The 23,189-nt window shown below is 35.6% G+C and overlaps 2 long non-coding RNA genes across 2 annotated transcripts; both read left to right on the forward strand.

Annotated features, from left to right (window-relative positions):
* The first annotated feature begins 3,909 nt into the window (after positions 1–3,909).
* On the forward strand, positions 3,910–9,327 carry LOC121414747. Its single transcript, XR_005969901.1, has 4 exons — positions 3,910–3,952; positions 5,091–5,135; positions 8,415–8,472; positions 9,118–9,327. It is a non-coding gene; the product is annotated as an uncharacterized LOC121414747 (long non-coding RNA).
* Positions 9,328–14,455: 5,128 nt separating this feature from the next.
* Positions 14,456–19,061, forward strand: LOC121414746. Its single transcript, XR_005969900.1, has 5 exons — positions 14,456–14,524; positions 15,639–15,680; positions 16,822–16,866; positions 18,089–18,146; positions 18,754–19,061. It is a non-coding gene; the product is annotated as an uncharacterized LOC121414746 (long non-coding RNA).
* The last annotated feature ends 4,128 nt before the right edge of the window (positions 19,062–23,189 follow it).

Genomic DNA, 23,189 nt, shown 5'->3' on the forward strand with positions numbered 1-23,189 from the left:
ATTGGATGAAATGTATCAGCATTTGTGTTGCAGAAAATCAGCCATGCATTCGAAATTGGTGTTTATACTGTACATATTCACAAAGCTATGACAAGTCCGCTGTAGGCTTGTGTATTTCATCATCTTTATTTTAATCTGTATATACATATATATCATATATTACCCACCTATTCTGTGAAGAATTTCAAAGTTGTAATATTTTTAAAACACTGATGGGACATCTTTGTTAGCAGAGCAAAGTGGATTTAGGGTGATTTCAGTGAATTTTTCCTGAGCTACAATCGCAAACATGATTTGCAATTCAATATGCAATAGGAAAGATAGTCCCTGCTGGCTATTGTTCAAACAATTTTTTTTCACAGTAAATCTAGAATAATCTCCCTTGATTCAAGCCTACCCATAATGCAATTTAACCCAGGAAGTAAAGGTCAAGCTTGGGAGTGTATGTAATGCATTTATGAATGGGAGGACGGAGCCCTTCCAAACCATACTAATTTTCAGCATTCTATGATGATGTTTTGGAAGATGCCTATTTGTACTTAAATAATGAAAAAGTGCTTGAACGCACCTTGGTTAAAATTATACTTCGTTGAAAACTGTGTTTCTAGGGTTAAAAAAACCTGTCGCTTGAACATACTCCTTATCATACCTCCAATTTTAAGTTGAGAAATCTTCTTTTTTTTCCTCAAATATTTCATGAATGAGTCAAGTCAATGATCTATGCTCAGACATGTATGTTCTTCAATATACCAGTAATTTTTATAGGTAAGGTGACACGACATATGCTCCTGCGACATTTGCTCCTGTGTTAATTTCTCAGAGGGCAAAGGGTTAGAGTTAGGATTGTTATGGAGTTTGTGGGTCAGAATAATGTAAGGGTTAGGATTAGGGTTTATTTAGTTTTGGAGGTTAGGTATTAGGTTTTGCTCAATTTGCAGATTTTTCATCGGAGCAATTGTCGCCAGAGCAAATGTCATGGAACCGTTTTAAAGGTGTCTCCCTTTACCCTATTTGCTACACTTTCCATTCCATATCGAACACTATTTGACAGACATCTGTTTTAGGATAAGATAAGGTGCTAATATTGCAAATTATATGTTGTACTTGATTTATCAATTTTGTTGATGTCTAGTATTGAAAAAAAAGCCATCTTATCAGATTAATAAAAATGATTTTAGTCTGGATTTATTTATTATCCCCTTTCAAGTCTTGGGAGTGAATTTGAGTAAACAGTGTATTTTTCTGAAATATATATACACTTGTGTTTATAAACCATTAGAATTTCTGGTACACATCTGCATATTATTGTCCACTTTATTTAAGCTTTATCATAGAACGCTCCATTTATTACAAGTTTAAATATCCCAATTAAGTGTCCTATATGTATTTATATATTTCAAATGTTGTTTACTGTCACAATGTTTGTTCAAGAATATTTCAACTTGCCCATCATATTTTTGTTTCTTATATGTGAATTTTGTAATTTCGCCCCCCCCCCCACTAGCCTAAGGGGAATATTTTGTAAAATATAGATTTTACCACATCTGGGTTAAATGAAATAAAGATGACCCCTTGTTGTGTACAGGGGAAGTGAGACCATTTATGCCACAGTGGTGAGTGTTGTTATTTAAGTAGTCTTTGATAAATGCTGATGGTGAAGTTTTCTATTTATAATACCTGGAAGAAAATAAATTTGTTAACCTGGTTAGGCTATAATCCAAACGAAAGCTGCAGCTTTTGTCTTTGCCTCTAAGGCGTGTATTCTGAAGTCTGGTTTAACTTAGACCATGGTCTAGCTCTGTGCTAAAATTATGAAAAACCAAACGTTTCAAAATTTTATTTGCAGTGAATGCTTCTCATGTTAACTGTACTCATCGCTTATTATTTAATGGTGAAGACAACTGTCACATTTATCCTTCCCAGGCAGTTAATAATGTTTTGGGAGTCAAATGAGCTGATACATTGAACATCTACTGTTATAGATTTATGTAACAACTGGCTTTTCATAGTTAAACCACAACTTAAAACCCGACTTCTGAATACGGGCTTAAGAGTCTGATGTTGGATGCTGTTACAGTTCGCAGCAACTAGTCTTCTGCATCCAATTTGTATTGCTGATGTTTCACACAATAGCATCAATCGTAAAGAAAAAAAACCGCAGCCCCGTCCTCGATTAAAGGCTACACCACATCGGAGGATTTTAAGTTTGGTGTCGAGCTTCTGGTGTTGGTTTTGTGTCAATTTTCACACCAGCACTGCACCAACGTAGGAATAAGATTGGTCTTGGGGCAAATCAAGTCACAACTTTTTATTTAAAAAGTTGCGATTACTAGTATAAAGTTCGAAAAAGGAAAAGTCTCTCCGGGATGCGCCATTAGATATTCAGGGGGTGGGGGCTGGAAGTTTCAAAAAAAAGTTGACTTGCTATATGAGCAAAAAAAAAACAAACTTGACTCACAATCATTGGCAGAGTAAAAAAAAAATTGGTCCACTGACAAATCATCTGAAAGGTGAAAAAACTTGTGTCAATGGATTAAAGAAAAAAATTGCTCAAAGAAGAAATGGAAAAAAAAAAATGCATCAACCCAAAAATGGTGCTGAGTCTCCAAGTGCCACATGGGACCAAACGGAATGCGGTTGAAATGGTTTGGAGCTGTGAGATCAATCCAATTATTCGTTTTTCTTAAATATATTTGAAATATCTTTTAAAGGTTATGACATTCATAGCTTTTATTCAAAAACAAAATCAATCGTCCGGCGTGGCCAACAACTTTCAATCTTAATTGTCAGTGAAGCCGCAGATTAAAGAAAAACAAACTTTCTTATGATATGAGAAAGGAAAGAAAGTGCAATCACGTCATTATCATGCAGGTATTATTTCATTCCACCACAATAAATTAAATTTTGTGATTTAAAATAACTGCACGAATAACAGCATAACAAAATCGCTGAAACTACAAATAGAGGATTGTCTATACAGAGCTACATATTCGGACGACAGAGACGACAACGGAATTCGCTTTCAACAAGTTTATCTGACCCTGTACGATCCTGCAACTTTTGTTCAAGTCTTGAAACAAGATGAAGTCCACACGATTCGCCATTCCTCTCTTCATGGTACTCATCTTCATCGTTTACCAAGCTTCTTCATCTCATGGTAAGTATATAATCACAATAAAATCTTCTTTAAGAAATAAAACGTTTCATTACGGTAAAGGAAAATTAAACCCTGGTAACAAGTAAACTTGATTTAAGACCCCCAAAAAAGTGAAATTTAGGGGAAAGTAAGTACCAAATAATGAGAAAGTTATGAGCATTTGCATACCCCCCCCCCCCCCCATTTTGGAATAGCCTTCCTGAAGACATAAACTAATGCGTCTCTTTTGAGTCTTTAATAGGCCTATCTCCTCAAATCTTTATCAATTCAATTTTTAATTCTAAATGCGCATCGGGCGCTCTTCAGAGCGGAGTTTGAGCTTTTGTCACATTTTTATTATATTTATTATCTATTAATAGCTAGTTTCACATTGCTATTTGAAACAGAATCTAGATTTTAAGTAGAATGGAGTTTTTTATTTTTAGTTATTTCCATTCTGCTTTTTAAAAAAGGACTGAAATTCAAAAGTTTTGAATAAAATTTGAGTCTTTTCCGTTCATTTCGCGTCATTTCATTATTCAATATTTCATTCTGTAAAAATCTGAAAAACAGGGGTTTCTCCCCAAAGTCGCCTTATACAGTTATACCAAACGATCGGGAGTAATTAACGGAATTTAGATTGTTCTAAAATGGGAGGACTTTGGGAGGACTTTTTACTATACCGCTGATGTTCTTGGTACTAGGTTGCTGGGCGTATGAATCTTTAGACACCATATTAATCTTATACTGATGTTATTTTTTTCACCAATGTAGCAGAAGTGCGCGAAGACGGGAACGTGGAACTTGAACAGTCTGGTGAGTATTTGTTTTAGTGCTAATAGATACCGATTTGCGTCTAATATTTTATTCCATTTCAGTTATGCTTTCCAAAAGTGGATTGAAATTCATAAGTTTTGATTTAAATTTGAGTCTTTTCCGTTCATTTCGTGTCATTTCATTATTCAATATTTCATTCTATAAAGATCTGAAAAACAGGGGTTTCTCCCCCGAAGTCGCGATTGTTTCCCTAAAATGTAAAACAAAGTCGAATAAGTGCTTAAACTATTCACCAATCAACCGCATTGATAGGGTATTGTTTTCAAATCTGAAAATGTATATCATAATCTATTCTGAAGAATCGTCTAAATGACTGGGCGTGGGTGGGATAAATAACGAGAAGTTGGAAATGGCTGGTAATCGTGCAGTTGAGAAGTTATTTAAAGGACAAGTCCACCCCCAACAAAAAGTTTGTTTTAATAAAAAGTGAAAAATCTAACAAGCATAGCGCTGAAAATTTCCTCAAAATCGGATGTAAAATATGAAAGTTGTTTATTTAAAAATTTCATTTAATTTTACGAAACAGTTATATGCACATCCTGGTTGGTATGCAAATGAGGAGACTGATGACGTCATCCACTCACTATTTCTTTTGTGTTTTATTACATGAGATATGAAATATTATAATTTTTCCCCATTGTCATGTGAAACAATGATTAATTCCTCCCTGAACATGTGGAATTAACATTGTTTAATACTTTATAGGGCAATCAAGTTGGTCCTCATTGTCAAATCTGTAAAAAATGAATATTGTATAATTCAAACCAAAAAAATATAATGAGTGATGGACTGTAATTGACTGTCTCATTTGCATGTCTCTGAGTTGTGCATTTCACTCTTTTGTGAATAATATGCAAAACTTTAAAATGCCGTAACTTTCTTATTCTATATCCGATTTTGATGAAATTTTTCAGAGTTATGCTTGTTTGATTTTTCTCTATTTATTCAAATACACATTGTTCTCGGGTGGACTTGACCTTTAATGGACGATTATAGGATGGAACACGATAACATGATGAGGAGACATATTCATATTCAGTTTCTTTTCACAGAAATCAAATGTCATAGGCCTACTTCGGTTTTATTCAATATGTTTGATTTTTTGTTCGACATGTAGGTTTCGTACATATTGCTAAAGAAGTGGCTGAGGACGGAGCATCTGGTAAGATTTAATCTTACTTTTTTTACGTCACATCATTAGTGCTTTTGTGGAGATATGATACACAAAATAACGAAGAAATTTGTCAAATGAACAGAGGGAGGAGAAAAAGAATGCCGATATAAATTTTAACAAGGATATTAACAAGAAGAAGAGGAGGAAGTATTGCGTATGTGTGAGGGTCTGCCTGCAGGCCCCTGTAGCTCTGCCATTTTCTAGGTTCGCATCTGGGGGCGTTTCATGAAAGGACTTGTCGGACATTTTATCCGACAAGTACCAGTTTATCCGCCAGTTACCATAGAAACAGTGCCTCTCAGCTAATCAGAATCAAGGAAAGATGTCAGATCTGACAACTTGTCGGATGGAAATATTGATGAAACGCTCCCCTGGTCACGTCTTTCGAATGGTGGCGTTGATTCCATTCGAATAAATTGTTTTTTATTTAAATTTATGTTACTGGTGAAGAGGTTTAAATAATATAGTGCTGTATTTTTAATATTATTCCCATCTAAAATGCAATTCACATTTTTTGAGGGACACATTGTATATCCTGTCATGTTAACTTGAAGCACATTAAAATGTCCAAAACGCGGGTTAAATATAATTTATGACGTATACATTCAATCTCAATAATGGCCCAATAAAACAAATTTTACTCTCATTGTTCAGAAATTTGTATGCCTTTAGTGTTTGCAGTGATACATTCTCGCGGGTTCTAGGACAATTACTCCCCAGACAATTACCCCCCGGACAACTACCCCTGGACAATTACCCCCCGGACAATTGCCCCCCGGACAACTACACCCCGGACAATTACCCCCCGAGGACAATTACCCCCCCGGACAATAACCCCCCGGACAACTACCCCGGACAACTACCCCCCGGATAATTACCCCCCGGACAACTACCCCCTGGACAATTACCCCCGGACAATTACCCCCTCGGACAATTACCCCCCAGGACAATAACCCCCTAGACAAAGGGAGTGCACAGAGTCATAGATCCAGGGGGGCTGAGGGGCCCGCCCCCCTATTGACGGAGCAAAAAAAAATGAAGATAAAAGGGGAAAGAAAGAGAAAAAGAAAAAGAAGGGGAAAGAAAGGAGGGAAAAGAAGATGTAAAATAAGATGAGGGAGACGAGTGAAAAAAAGGTCAGGGGAAACCTTGGAAAATGATTAAAAAATATATTTCGCACTCGCTTTGCGCTTACATAGCCTGTTTGATGAGGTACATATCTTGCTAAATAGGCTCATATGTAGCTTAAAAAAATACGTTTTTAAGTCGATATAGAAAACATATTTCATCTCGGATATCGAGCTTTTATTATTTTTAAATTTACAAATTGATTTTTCAAGTGCTCTGTAAAATGTCCGTTTTATGGTCTAACTATTAATATTTTCAGCTCACGCTACTCGGTCGCATTATTTGATTTGCATAAGCCTACTTTATAAATTCTTACAAACCGTCCTTATATGTATACTACCATGATTGTCAATTTGTATAGAAAAAACACTGTATTTGATTATGTCATAGTGTTAACAATTTCGTAATTTTAGTACTTAATTTCCTTCTTTAATGTTTACTTGCTTTCACCCAAGAATAATACACACAAAAACACCTTGTAATTTTACCATTTAGGGCCTAAATGGTAAAATTACAAGGTGTTCTTGTGTGTGTTATTATCTTTGCATGATTTTTTTTAAGCTTACTGTATTAAGTCCTAAGATAAAGCCACATGTGCTGCACTCAACCCAGGTTAGGTAAATGGGTACCTGGCAAGAATTTATTCCTTGAAACGCAGCGCGCGCAACAGCTGCACAGCTAAAGCCAGGGTAATTATGCTGCATATACTGTAGAGCGCTTAGAGACTTCTGACAAAGTAAGTGTTAAGTGCTATATAAGCAAGTATAATTATTATTAATCTGGAATGTGCACCAATTGTTTCATAATTCTTAGCTACTTGTTAGTTGAATTGTTAAAAAAAAAACAGGTTTATAGGTCCTACTTGACAGTGTTAGTGTTGATAGTTGCGTTATCAATATTTCTACCTATGAAGGTGTCTTTTTTACGTTTTATCTATTTGCCTGATTTCTTTCCTGAAAATAAACCCAAAATGAATATTTTTAAAAATTAGATCAGTTGGAATCAAAGATATTCAGCATTTATGATTATTATGACTAATCGTGTTGAATCTTTCTATGAAAACTTAGTATGAGGGCCACTTTACACATTTTCTGATGTATATATGCATAGCCAAATGGGAGGTTTCAGGTAGAAGCCCCCCCCCCCCATTGTTCATGATACAGAAGGCGCCGCTAATCAAAAAAAAAAAGAAAAAAGAAGAAAGTGAGAGAACAGGAGAAAGACTAATATAAAAGAGAAAGAAAAAAGTAATAAGTTATTAACGTACGATAAAATATGAAATATTTCGAAAACGTGTGACACCGACCAAAAACTTACAATAGGTCCCGCTTAATTATAACCTTGATGCTGGAGAGAAGGGGGGAGGGATTTTCTGGGGGTAAGTGTCCGGGTAATTGTTTTGGGAGGGTAATTGTCCGGGGGTAGTTGTCCTGGGGTAATTGTCCAGGGGGTAATTGTCCGGGGGGTAGTTGTCCGGGGGTAATTGTCCGGGGGGTAATTGTCCTCGGGGGGTAATTGTCCTCAGGGGTAATTGTCCGGGGGGGTAGTTGTCCTCGGGGGGTAATTGTCCGGGGGTAGTTGTCCGGGGGGTAATTGTCCGGGGGTAGTTGTCCTGATCCCATTCTCGCGGTGGTATTATCAAGATGTTGTCATTTCAAGACAGTTTACAGTGATCTGATTGCAAAAATTAGATGATATTAAATCATAGCAGTTATCCATAAATATATTTATCAATTTTTGTCATTCCAATAAACCTTCACTATGTTAGTATCATTACCGTCATTATAGATTATTATCTTTAGTGTTCCTTTACCATTAAAATCATCATCATCATTACCGTTATTATTGTCAATATCATTATTATCATTGTCATTATCATTATTATTATTATTACAATCATCACCGTCATCGTCATCATAAGCATTGTTATGATTATTATCATCATAATGTATTCTGAAGCTCATAGGCCTACTTGACTATTTTCTTTATTACCGGAGATCTTTGATCAAAAAGAGTAAATTAATGTCACCTTGTTCCTAAGTAATCAGTTTTAAAATACAGTAATGTATCAATTTGTATTCGTAATATTCTTTTTCAACGTTAAACTTATTACCATCTTATTTTCTTGTGTCTTTGCAGTTGAGGAAAGCGATTGTCCTCCCGGCCTCTGGTGTCGTTCGGCGTAAAAATGGCAGAGGTAAAAATTGCAGAATGTAAAACTGGCAGGGGTAAAAAAAATGGCAGAAGGTAAAAAATGGCAGTAATGGAGGGGTAATCATTGCAGAAGGTAAAACTGGCAGGGGTAAATTGCAGATGGTAAAAATGGCAGGGGTAAAAACTGCAGAAGGTAAAAATTGCAATGGTAAAATGGCATTGGTAAAAAATGGCAGAAGGTAAAAATGGCGGGGTAAAAATTGCAGAAAGTAAAGAAGGCAGAGGTAAAAATGGCATAGATAATAACATTTCTACCTGGCACCTGTGGTGTGTCAGCCAGTACTCACGAAATAACAACAATATGATGTGGTTTTGTATTTTAGGGGGATTTCCATAAATTTCAAAAGATTGCTCTTCCTTCATAAAAGGGCAAATTCACCCCCCCAAAAAAAAAAAATTTAATAAAAAGAAAAAAATCAAACACCGTTACGCTGGAAACTTTATTTAAAAAATAGAATGTGAAGTATGAAAGTTATTTTTAAGTTTCGCTTATTTTAACAAAAGAGTTATATGTACACCCTGGTTAGTAGGCAAATCAGGGGACTAACGATTTCTGGAAATCGCCGCTACTATCGATATTGTATCAAATGATCTAATGATTACCAAATTTTATTATTTTTATGCACAGGAAATGCTGGAAGACCGAATGAGAACTGGAAATGGGATTAGGATTAACATGTCATAATGTCGACAAACGTAGTCGATAATCCTGAATGCATTCATATTCCACCATCAAAATCTGTAGTACTGCATTAAGCAATGTCATTATTTTGAATCAGTGTTGTTAATCACAAAAATGTTCATCATGTTCACTATGACCATGATGACCAAGAAATACAATTACAACATCACCTTAGTTTACTTACTAACTCAAAGGTCAAGTACACCCCAGAAAAATGTTATTTTAATCAATAGAGAAAAGGGTCAAACAAGCCCAACGCTGAAAATTTTATCAAAATCGGATCTAAATTAAGAAAGTTACGACAATTTTAAGTTTTGCTTATTTTTCATGGAACAGTTATATGCACAACTCAGTGACATACAAATGAGAGTCAGTGATTCCCCTCACTCACAATTTCTTTTGTTTTTATTGTTTGAATTATACAGTGTTTCATTTCTAACAGATTTTGATTTTTGTTCAGGAAGGAATAAAACCTTCTTTTACAGGACAACTGGGAGAAAATTATAAAATTTCATATAATAAACTAAAGAACAAATGGGGAATGAGTGATGTCATCATTTGCACATCGACCAGGGGAGCGTTTCATGAAAGGACTTGTCGGACGTTTTATCCGACAAGTCCCATTTTATCCGACAGTTACCATAGTAACAGTACCTCTCAGCCAATCAGCATCAGAGAAAGATGTCAGATCTGACAACTTGTCGGATGAAAATGTTGATGAAACACTCCCCTGGATGTGAATACAACTGTTTTGTGAAATTAAACACAAATTTAAAATATCATCACTTTCTTGGATTTTTCTCTTTTATGCAATTTAACTTTTTGTAGGGGCGGTCGTGTCCTTTAATAAACTCTCCATAAATTTAGCATTATCTCAATCATGACTATCATTATTATTGTTCCTGACCTACAAATTGGCGGGTTACAACATTAATTCTCTTAAATGCACAGACACCAGAATATATTTAGCAAATGTGACATGAAACCATGTGTTATCCATTAAAATGATATAGAAAGATGAAAAGTAATGTATATCTTGTTATTTCAAATTGTCATATTTTCGACGTGTATATATATAATCATGTTTTCCAAATAAAGTGTGCTAACGTACACAGTGTTCTCAAGTATCACCCTGGTATGTGCTGACTCACACAGCATGCTGATATGTAAACCCTTACAACTGCCCAAATAGGAATAAATAAAATATGTGTGTGTGCGTGGGTGAGTGTGGATAGGTGTGTGAGCGATTTTGTAATGATTTACTTCTTAGAATATTTTCTTGCACCTATCTCTATGCATTTTACCCATCAAACGGGGACATGCTACCCCCGGATTTCGTACCCGGTCCGGAAAACCATGCATGATTATAAAACTCATCTCCGATGGTCAGATAACAATGTTGTGAGGATTTGCATGGGTGTGTGTGTGAATGAGCGAGTTTGTAATGATCTACTTCTTGGGAAATTTTCCTTTTTCTCGAGGGTCTCCCTGGTTGATGTTTGAAATTCACGAATATTTCCCATTTCATTTCAAACCGTCTCATATAGTTCAAATGATTTGCAAAAAGTTTCCGCTCTGCCAATTAAATTCAAGTTCTGTGTGTAGTGGTAGGAAGCAAGGGCGGAAATCTCAGCCTGGAGGGACGCCCCCCCCCCCCTACCCAAAATATTAGGTGGGACACTATATTGTTTATTCTTTGTGTGAACAACGCTGTACCCCTCCAATGCTTTGTCTCCTCCGGGTCACGGTCCGCCACTGGGGGGACACAATATCAAATGACCTCCCTACTATTTTTGGTCTCTTATGATGGAAAGAAATGCATCATTCAAAATCGACTTTTGGACGAGATGACCTTACTTTTGGGTGATACCCTTTTTTTTCTTTTTTTTTTTGCTTCTCAAATTTTCCAGCCCCTGGTCCCCCCATCTTTTGGGAGAGATTTCCGCCCATGGTAAGATACTATCCCCAGTTAGAGACACTAAGTCCGCCAATGATTCAGTTGTGTGGAATAAATTCACTCTTTTATGTAACGCACGTCCAAAGTTGGACATTCTAAGCACTTATCTAAACTTTCGTTACCTTCATAATCAAATGAAAATTTTTGATATTCTGACCTCAAAATTGAAATTTCTAAGCACATTTGATAATCATGAACAGGTAGGACATCTACATACATATACATATATAATATATATGTGACTTATGAGATATAGACACATATCTCACCGACAAATTAATGCGAGCGCGAAAACAGGTAAAAGGTACCTGTTTAGGACTGTTTGTAGTAACTCATGAGGAGGATAGATACATGTATCTCACTACACAGATAATGCGAGTGCAGAGAGCGAGCTTAAATTTCTTTATATTCTGACCTGAAAGCTTAATATTCTAAGCATTTTTGGTACCAATGATTAAGACGGTTATCTAAAAGAACAATAGAAGCGAGCGTTAAGCGAGAGCTGAAAATTTTGATATTTCGATCTGAAAAAAGACAGTTTAATGGACGTTTTTGATAAAGAACAAGATATACATACATGTACGCCCTGTTTGCCACCCCCCCCCCCCATGTGAAACATGAATTTGGCGTGTCCCCCGGTCAAACATCAATTTAGCACCCCAAATTTGGGATATGAATTTGCGCCCCCTTCTCTAGGTTGAACATGAATTTGGCGCACCCGAGATTGAAGACCGATTCGGCGCCCCCTATGTCGAACATCAGTTTGGCGCCCCCGCCCCTATGTTGATCAATTCGCCGCCCCTAGGTAAACTGTCAAACTTTAATGAGGCGCCCGTAGGTCTAGAACATCAGTTCGGCGCCCCTAAGTAAAACATAAATTCGGCGTCCCCTCCCCCTAGGTCGATCATTAATTAGACGGCCCTTCCTTTTTTTTCTATTTTCTTTCTTCCCCCGCCCCCTTTTCATATCTTTCTCTTCTTTTTCCCCTCCTTTTTTCTCCCCCTTTTCTTCCGCTTTTTTGGCACCCCCTTTTCGCCTATCTGGCCCCCCCCCCCCGAATACGGGCATGGTAACCCTGGCTTTAATGGTGTAGAGGAACGTTGGAGACAGGGCCCTGTTCTCTAATTACGATTTCAATTTATTTTGAAGCCTGATGTTTATTAATTATCCAGATTTAAAAAAAAAATAATGGAGAATCTGCACCATCATCGGAATGGGAGGCATTTCCACCAGTAAGAGATATTACATGAAATATGTATTTTGAATTTAATATATTTTCATTAATTATTAAGAATGCAAATTTGCTTTTATTCATTATTATTAATATTATTATAATTGATGTTAATGGATTGACCATATCCAATGAAGTCTTTGACTGATATCTAATATTGTATATTTTAAAACACTAAAATTTTCTGCATTTTTCTTGTAGTTCTATTAGTTATTTTGTAATTATTTTGGGGGAAATGGAGACTGGATATCTTGCTTATAGAACCTTGCAATTAACGCTATGTTTGCATTGAATGGAATTTTATAAAGTGTAAGTACAAATCATAATGTCAAAATTATCTTTGATAAAAGAAAATGGTCGAGCTTTCCCACTTTTCATGAAAACGATGTTTGTATGTGGTTATGAATAATATTGGATAAAATATATCAGCATTTGTGTTGCAGAAAATCAGCCATGCATTCGAATCGGTGTTTATACTGTACATATTCACAAAGCTATGACCGACCGCTATAGGCTTATGTGTGTCATCATCTTTATTCTAATCTGTATATACATATATATCGTATATTACCCACCTACATGTATTCTGTGAAGGATTTCAAAGTTGATATAATTGTAAAACTGATGGGACATCTTTGTTAGCAGAGTAAAATAGATTTAGTGTGATTTCAGTGAATTTTTCCTGAGCTACAATCGCAGACATGATTTGCAATTCAATATGCAATAGGATAGTCCCCGCTGGCTATTGTTAAAACAATTTTTTCACAGTAAATCTACAATAATCTCCCTTGATTCAAGCCTAACCATAATGCAATTTAACCCAGGAAGTAAAGGTCAAGCTTGGGAGTGTATGTAATGCATTTATGAATGGGAGGAAGGAGCCATCATAGTATCGCCTTCCAAAACCATACTTTTTTTTCAGCAATTCTTCTCTGATGATGTTTTGAAAGATGCTTATTTGTACTTAAATAATGAAAGAGTGCTTGAACGCACCTTGGTTAAATTATACTTCCTTGAAAACTGTGTTTCTAGGGTTGAAAAACCTGTTGCTTGAGCACACTCCTGATCATGCCTGCAGTTATAAGTTGAGAAGTTTTTTTCCTCAAATATTTCATGAATGAGTCAAGTCACTGATCAATGCTCAGACATGTATGTTCTTCAATATACCAGTATTTTTTATAGGTAAGGTGACACGACATATGCTCCACCGACATTTGCTCCTATGTGAGCTTAACGTGAAAATATGAATTACTAGCATAGAAAAAAAAATTATCATTTAGCGATCATATATACCGTTATTACACCTAGCAATTAGCATTAAACAAATGGCAAATTAAGTCACAACTTTTTATTTAAAAAATTTGCGATTACAAGTATAAAGTTCGAAAAAGGAAAAGTCTCTCCGGGATGCACCATTAGATATTCAGGGGGTGGGGGCTGGAAGTTTTTTTTCTTTCAAAAAAAAAGTTGACTTGCTATATGAGCAAAAAAAAACTTGACTCACAATCATTGGCAGAGAAAAAAAAAAATTGGTCCACTGACAAATCATCTGAAAGGTGATAAAAACTTGTCTCAATGGATTAAAGAAAAAAAATTGCTCAAAGAAGAAAGGGAAAAAATGCATCAACCCAAACTTCCACCCCCCCCCCCTGGGTATCTAATGGTGAGTCCCTTAGCATCTGAGTCTCCAAGTGCCACATGGGACCATACGGAATGTGGTTGAAATGGTCTGGAGCAGTGAGATCAATCCAATTATTCGTTTTTCTTAAATATATTTGATATATCTTTTAAAAGTTATGACATTCATAGCTTTTATTCAAAAACAAATTTTCTTAGGATATGAGAAAGGAAAGAAAGTGCAATCACGTTATTATCATGCAGGTATTATTTCATTCCACCACAATAAATTAAATTTTGTGATTTAAAATAACTGCACGAATAACAGCGCTGAAACTACAAATAGAGGATTGTCTATATAGAACTATATATTCGGACGTCAAAGACGACAGAGACGACAACGGTATTCGCTTTCAACAAGTTTATCTGACCCTGTACGATCCTGCAACTTTTGTTCAAGTCTTGAAACAAGATGATATCCACACGATTATCCATTCCTCTCTTCATGGTACTCATCTTCATTGTTTACCAAGCTTCTTCATCTCATGGTAAGTATTTTCTTTAAAAAAATAAAACGTTTCATTACGGTAAAGGAGAATTAAACCCTGGTAACAAGTAAGCTTGATTTAAGACAAAACAAAAATAAAAGAAACAAATCAATGAAAGTTTGGGAAAGTAAGTACCAAATAATGAGAAAGTTATGAGCATTTGCATACCCCCACATAGTGGAATAGCCTTCCTGAAGATATAAACTAACGTCTCTTTTGAGTCTTAAATATATCCTCAAATCTTTTAATTCAATTAATGCGCCTCGGGCACTCTTCATAGCGGAATTTGAGCTTTAAAGTCACATTTTGATTATACTTATTATCCATTAATGGTTAGTTTGACATTTTTATTTAAAACAAAATCTAGATTTTTAAGTAGAATGGAGTTTACTGTTTATAGCCATTTCCATTCTGCTTTTTAAAAGTGGATTGAAATTCAAAAGTTTTCAATAAAAATTTGAGTCTTTTCCGTTCATTTCGTGTAATTTCATTATTCAATATTTCATTCTGTAAAGATCTGAAAAAACAGGGGATTCTCCCCAAAGTCGCAGTTGTTTTCCTAAACGTAAAAAAAGTAGTATAGGGTATTGTTTTCAAATCTGAAAATGTATATTATACAAATATATCAGGCTTTGAGAAAGTATATTCGGAATAGTTTATCCGAGGTTTGACTGGTAATCACTATTTTCTGAGAGAGGCGAAGCCCCGAGGAAAAATAGTAATTGCCAGTCCAACTGAACCTTATTTCGTTTTTGGACTAACAACCTTCGAAATCACGAACCTTTGGAATAATGAACCTTAGGAATATTCGAAGCTTCGGCATAACGAAGCGTCGAATTTCGAATGCATGCGGAATTTTCGACCCCGTGTTATTATACGACTCTGCAGTTTGACGCCTTATAGTATACGGTATACCATGGACCCATGGTTATACCAAACGATCGGGAGTAATTAACGGAATTTACATTGTTCTAGAATGGGAGGACTTTTTACTATACTGTTTACTATATTACTATATTTTTACTATGATGTTCTTGGTACTAGGTTGCTGGGCGTATGAGTGTTTAGAAACCATATTAATCTTATACTAATGTTATTTTTTTCATCAATGTAGCTGAAGTGCGCGAGGACGGGAACGTGAAACTTGAAGAGTCTGGTGAGTATTATATTGTTTTAGTGCTAATAGATGCCGATTTGCGTCTAATATTTCATTCCATTTCAGTTATGCTTTCCAAAAGTGGATTGAAATTCATAAGTTTTGATTTAAATTTGAGTCTTTTCCGTTCATTTCGTGTCATTTCATTATTCACTATTTCATTCTATAAAGATCTGAAAAACAGGGGTTTCTCCCCCGAAGTCGCGATTGTTTCCCTAAAATGTAAAACAAAGTCGAATAAGTGCTTAAACTATTCACCAATCAACCGCATTGATAGGGTATTGTTTTCAAATCTGAAAATGTATATCATAATCTATTCTGAAGAATCGTCTAAATGACTGGGCGTGGGTGGGATAAATAACGAGAAGTTGGAAATGGCTTGTAATCGTGCAGTTGTGAAGTTATTTAAAGGACAAGTCCAACCCAACAAAAAGTTTGTTTGAATAAAAAGTGAAAAATCTAACAAGCATAGCGCTGAAAATTTCCTCAAAATCGGATGTAAAATATGAAAGTTATGTCATTTAAAAAATTCATTTAATTTCACAAAACAGTTATATGCACATCCTGGTTGGTATGCAAATGAGGAGACTGATGACGTCATCCACTCACTATTTCTTTTGTGTTTTATTACATGAGATATGAAATATTATAATTTTTCCCCATTGTCAAGTGAAACAATGATTAATTCCTCCCTGAACATGTGGAATTAACATTGTTTAATACTTTATAGGGCAATCAAGTTGGTCCTCATTGTCAAATCTGTAAAAAATGAATATTGTATAATTAAAACAAATATATATATAATGAGTGATGGACTGTAATTGACTGTCTCATTTGCATGTCTCTGAGTTGTGCATTTCACTCTTTTGTGAATAATAAGCAAAACTTTAAAATGCCGTAACTTTCTTATTCTATATCCGATTTTGATGAAATTTACAGAGTTATGCTTGTTTGATTTTTCTCTATTAATTCAAATACACATTGTTCTCGGGTGGACTTGACCTTTAATAGACGATTATAGGATGGAACATAATAACATGATGAGGAGACATATTCATATACAGTTTCTTTTCACAGAAATCAAATGTCATAGGCCTACTTCGGTTTTATTCAATATGTTTGATTTTTGTTCGACATGTAGGTTTCGTACACATTGCTAAAGAAGTGGCTGAGGACGGAGCATCTGGTAAGATTTAATCTTACTTTTTTACGTCACATCATTAGTGCTTTTGTGGAGATATGATACACAAAATAACGAAGAAATTTGTCAAATGAACAGACGGAGGAGAAAAAGAATAACGATATAAATTTTAACAAGGATTTTAATTAACAAGGAGAAGAGGAGGAAGTATTGCGTATGTGTGAGGGTCTGCCTGCAGGCCCCTGAAGCTCTGCCCTTTTCTAGGTTCGCATCTGGGGGCGTTTCATGAAAGGACTTGTCGGACATTTTATCCGACAAGTACCAGTTTATCCGACAGTTACCATAGAAACAGTGCCTCTCAGCCAATCAGAATCAAGGAAAGATGTCAGATCTGACAACTTGTCGGATGAAAATATTGATGAAACGCTCCCCTGGTCACGTCTTTCGAATGGTGGCGTTGATTCCATTCGAATAAATTGTTTTTTATTTAAATTTATGTTACTGGTGTAGAGGTATAAATAATATAGTGTTGTATTTTTAATAGTATGCCCATCTACAGTGCCATTAACATTTTTTGAGGGACATATTGTATACCCTGTCATGTCAACTTGAAGCACAGTCAAATGTCCAAAACGAGGGTTAAAAATAATGTATGACGTATACATTTAATCTCAATAATGGCCCAATAAAACAAATTTTACTCTCATTGTTCAGAAATTTGTATGCCTTTAATGTTTTGCAGTGATATACATTCTGGCGGTGGTATTATGAAGATGTTGTCATTTCGAGACAGTTTACAGTGATCTGATTGCAAAAATAAGGTGATATTAAATCATAGCAGTTATCCATAAATATATTTATCAATTTTTTGTCATTCCAATAACCTTCACTAAGTATCATTACCGTCATTATAGATTATCATTAGTGTTCCTTTACCGTTAAAATCATCATCATCGTTACCGTTATTATTGTCAATATCATTATTATCATTGTCATTATCATTATTATTATTATTACAATCATCACCGTCATCGTCATCATAAGCATTGTTATGATTATTATCATTATAATGTATTCTAAAGCTCATAGGCCTACTTGACTATTTTCGTTATTACCGGAGATCTTTGATCAAAAAGAGTAAATTAATGTCACCTTGTTCCTAAGTAATCAAAATCAGTTTGGAATACAGTAATGTATCAATTTGTATTCGTAATATTCTTTTTCAACGTTAAACTTATTACCATCTTATTTTCTTGTGTCTTTGCAGTTGAGGAAAGCGATTGTCCTCCCGGCCTCTGGTGTCGTTCGGCGTAAAAATGGCAGAGGTAAAAATTGCAGAATGTAAAACTGGCAGGGGTAAAAAATGGCAGAAGGTAAAAATGGCAGTAATGGCAGGGGTAATCATTGCAGAAGGTAAAACTGGCAGGGGTAAATTGCAGATGGTAAAAATGGCAGGGGTAAAAACTGCAGAAGGTAAAAATGGCAATGGTAAAATGGCATTAGTAAAAAATGGCAGAAGGTAAAGAAGGCAGAGGTTAAAATGGCATAGATAATAACCTTTATACCTGGCACCAGTACTCACGAAATAACAGCAATATATGATGTGGTTTGTATTTTAGGGGGATTTTCCATAAATTTCAAATGATTGCTCTTCCTTCATAAAAGGGCAAATTCACCCCCCCCCCAAAAAAAAAAATGATTTCAATAAAAAGAAAAAAATCAAACACCGTTACGCTGGAAACTTTATAAAAAAATAGAATGTGAAATATGAAAGCTATGTTATTTTAAGTTTCGCTCATTTTAACAAAAGAGTTATACACCCTGGTTACTAGGCAAATCAGGGGACTGCCGATTTCTGGAAATCGCCGCGTACCATCGATATTTGTATCAAATGATCTAATTATTATCAAATTTTATTCTTTTTATGCACAGGAAATGCTGGAGGACCGAATGAGAACTGGAAATGGGATTAGGATTAACATAAATGTCTACAAACGTAATCGATAATCCTGAATACATTCATATTCCATCATCAAAATCTGTATAGTACTGCATTAAGCAATGTCATTATTTTGAATCAATGTTGTTTATCACAAAAATGTTCATCATGTTCACTATGACCAAGAAATACAATTACAACACCACCTTAGCTTACTTACTAACTCAAAGGTCAAGTACACCCCAGAAAAATGTTTATTTTAATCAATAGAGAAAAAATCAAACAAGCCCAAAGCTGAAAATGTTATCAAAATCGGATCTAAATTAAGAAAGTTACAATTTTAAGTTTTGCTTATTTTTCACAGAACAGTTATATGCACAACTCAGTGACATACAAATGAGAGAGTCAATGATTCCCCTCTCTCACTGTTTCTTTTGTTTTTATTGTTTGAATTATACAGTGTTTCATTTTCTAACAGATTTTGATTTTTGTTCAGGGAGGAATAAAGCCTTCTTTTACAGGACAACTGGGAGAAAATTATAAAATTTCATATAATAAACTAAAGAACAAATTGGGAGTGAGTGATGTCATCATTTGCACATCGACCAGGGGAGCGTTTCATGAAAGGACTTGTCAGACGTTTTATCCGACAAGTCCCATTTTATCCGACAGTTACCATAGTAACAGTACCTCTCAGCCAATCAACATGAGAGAAAGATGTCAGATCTGACAACTTGTCGGATGAAAATGTTGATGAAACACTCCCCTGGTTGTGAATACAACTGTTTTGTGAAATTAAGCACAAATTTAAAATATCATCACTTTCTTGGATTTTTCTCTTTTTATGCAATGTAACTTTTTGTGGGGGCGGTCTTGTCCTTTAATAAACTCTCTATAAATTTAGCATTATCTCAATCATGACTACAATTATTATTGTTCCAGACCTACAAATTGGCGGGTTACAACATTAATTCTCTTAAATGCACAGACACCAGAATATATTTAGCAAAAGTGACATGAAACCATGTGTTATCCATTAAAATAATTTAGAAAGATAAGAAATAATGTATATCTTGTTATTTCAAATTGTCATATTTTCGACGTGTATATAATCATGTTTTCCAAATAAAGTGTGCTAACGTACACAGTGTTCTCAAGTATCGCCCTGGTATGTGCTGACTCACACAGCATGCTGATATGTAAACCCTTACAAATACCCAAATAGGAATAAATAAAATATGTGTGTGTGCGTGGGTGAGTGTGGATAGGTGTGTGAGCGATTTTGTAATGATTTACTTCTTAGAATATTTTCTTGCACCTATCTCTATGCATTTTACCCATCAAACGGGGACATGCTACCCTCGGATTTCGTACCCGGTCCGGAAAACCATGCATGATTATATATCTCATCTCCGATGGTCAGATAACGATGTTGTGAGGATTTGTATGGGTGTGTGTGTGAGGGTGAATGAGCGAGTTTGTAATGATGTACTTCTTGGGGAAATTTTCCTTTTCTCGAGGGTCTCCCTGGTTGATGTTTGAAATTCACGAATATTTCCCATTTCATTTCAAACCGTCTCATATAGTTCAAATGATTTGCAAAAAGTTTCCGCTCTGCCAATTAAATTCAAGTTCTGTGTGTAGTGGTAGGAAGCAAGGGCGGAAATCTCAGCCTGAAGGGACGCCCCCCCCCCCTACCCAAAATATTAGGTGGGACACTATATTGTTTATTCTTTGTGTGAACAACGCTGTACCCCTCCAATGCTTTGTCTCCTCCGGGTCACGGTCCGCCACTGGGGGGACACAATATCAAATGACCTCCCTACTATTTTTGGTCTCTTATGATGGAAAGAAATGCATCATTCAAAATCGACTTTTGGACGAGATGACCTTACTTTTGGGTGATACCCTTTTTTTCTTTTTCTTTTTTGCTTCTCAAATTTTCCAGCCCCTGGTCCCCCCATCTTTTGGGAGAGATTTCCGCCCATGGTAAGATACAATCCCCAGTTAGAGACACTAAGTCCGCCAATGATTCAGTTGTGTGGAATAAATTCACTCTTTTATGTAACGCACGTCCAAAGTTGGACATTCTAAGCACTTATCTAAACATCAACAGGATCGTTACCTTCGTAATCAAATGAAAATTTTTGATATTCTGACCTAAAATTGAAATTTCTAAGCACATTTGATAATCATGAACAGGTAGGACATCTACATACATATACATATATAATATATATGTGACTTATGAGATATAGACACATATCTCACCGACAAATTAATGCGAGCGCGAAAACAGGTAAAAGGTACCTGTTTAGGACTGTTTGTAGTAACTCATGAGGAGGATAGATACATGTATCTCACTACATAGATAATGCGAGTGCAGAGAGCGAGCTGAAATATCTTTATATTCTGACCTGAAAGCTTGATATTCTAAGCATTTTTGGTACCAATGATTAAGACGGTTATCTAAAAGAACAATAGATGCGAGCGTTAAGCGAGAGCTGAAAATTTTGATATTTCGATCTGAAAAAAAGACAGTTTAATGGACGTTTTTGATAAGGAACAAGATATATATACATGTACGCCTCTGTTTGCCACCCCCCCATGTGAAACATGAATTTGGCGTGTCCCCCGGTCAAACATCAATTTAGCAACCCAAATTTCGGATATGAATTTGGCGCCCCCTTCTCTAGGTTGAACATGAATTTGGCGCACCCGAGATTGAAGACCGATTCGGCGCCCCCTATGTCGAACATCAGTTTGGCGCCCCCGCCCCTATGTTGAACATCAATTCGCCGCCCCTAGGTAAATTGTCAAACTTTAATGAGGCGCCCGTAGGTATAGAACATCAGTTCGGCGCCCCTAAGTAAAACATAAATTCGGCGTCCCCTCCCCTAGGTCGATCATTAATTAGACGCCCCCTTCCTTTTTTTTCTATTCTCTTTCTTCCCCCGCCCCCTTTTCAAATCTTTCTCTTCTTTTTCCCCTCCTTTTTTCTCCCCCTTTTCTTTCCGTCTCTTTCTTCCGCTTTTTGGCACCCCCTTTTCGCCTATCTGGGCCCCCCCCCGAATACGGGCATGGTAACCCTGGCTTTAATGGTGTAGAGGAACGTTGGAGACAGGGCCCTGTTCTCTAATTACGATTTCAATTTATTTTGAAGCCTGATGTTTATTAATTATCCAGATTAAAAAAAAAAAAATAATGGAGAATCTGCACCATCATCGGAATGGGAGGCATTTCCACCAGTAAGAGATATTACATGAAATATGTATTTTGAATTTAATATATTTTCATTAATTATTAAGAATGCAAATTTCCTTTTATTCATTATTAGTATTACTATTATTATAATTGATGTTAATGGATTGATCATATCCAATGAAGTCTTTGACTGATATCTAATATTGTATATTTTAATACACTAAAATTTTCTGTATTTTTCTTGTAGTTCTATTAGTTATTTTTATAATTATTTTGGGGGAAATGGAGACTGGATATCTTGCTTAGAGAACCTTGCAATTAATGCTATGTTTGCATTGAATGGAATTTTATAAAGTGTAAGTACAGATCATAATGTCAAAATGATCTTTGATAAAAGAAAATGGTCGAGCTTTCCCACTTTTCATGAAAACGATGTTTGTATGTGGATATAAATAATATTGGATGAAATGTATCAGCATTTGTGTTGCAGAAAATCAGCCATGCATTCGAAATTGGTGTTTATACTGTACATATTCACAAAGCTATGACAAATCCGCTGTAGGCTTATGTGTGTCATCATCTTTATTTTAATCTGTATATACATATATATCGTATATTACCTACCTACATGTATTCTGTGAAAGATTTCAAAGTAGTAATAATTGTAAGACTGATGGGACATCTTTGTTAGCAGAGTAAAATGGATTTAGTGTGATTTCAGTGAATTTTTCCTGAGCTACAATCGCAGACATAATTTGCAATTCAATATGCAATAGGAAAGATAGTCCCTGCTGGCTATTGTTCAAACAATTTTTTTCACAGTAAATCTAAAATAATCTCCCTTGATTCAAGCCTACCCATAATGCAATTTAACCCAGGAAGTAAAGGTCAAGCTTGGGAGTGTATGTAATGCATTTATGAATTGGAGGAAGGTTTAGAGTTAGGATTGTTATGGAGTTTGTGGTTCAGAACAATGTAAGAATTAGGATTAGGGTTTATTTAGTTTTGGAGATTAGGTTTGGCTCAACATGCAGATTTTTCATCGGAGAAATTGTCGCCAGAGCAAATGTCATGGAACCGTTTTAAAGGTATCTCCCGTTCCCCTATTCGCTACCCTTTCCATTCCATATCAAATACTATTTGACAGACATCTATTTTAGGATAAGGTGCTAACATTGCTAATAAATTTTGTACTCGATTTTTCAATTTTGTTGATGTCTAGTGA

The sequence above is a fragment of the Lytechinus variegatus genome, chromosome 5 (assembly GCF_018143015.1).
Source record: "Lytechinus variegatus isolate NC3 chromosome 5, Lvar_3.0, whole genome shotgun sequence".
In the NCBI taxonomy this organism is placed as follows: domain Eukaryota; kingdom Metazoa; phylum Echinodermata; class Echinoidea; order Temnopleuroida; family Toxopneustidae; genus Lytechinus; species Lytechinus variegatus.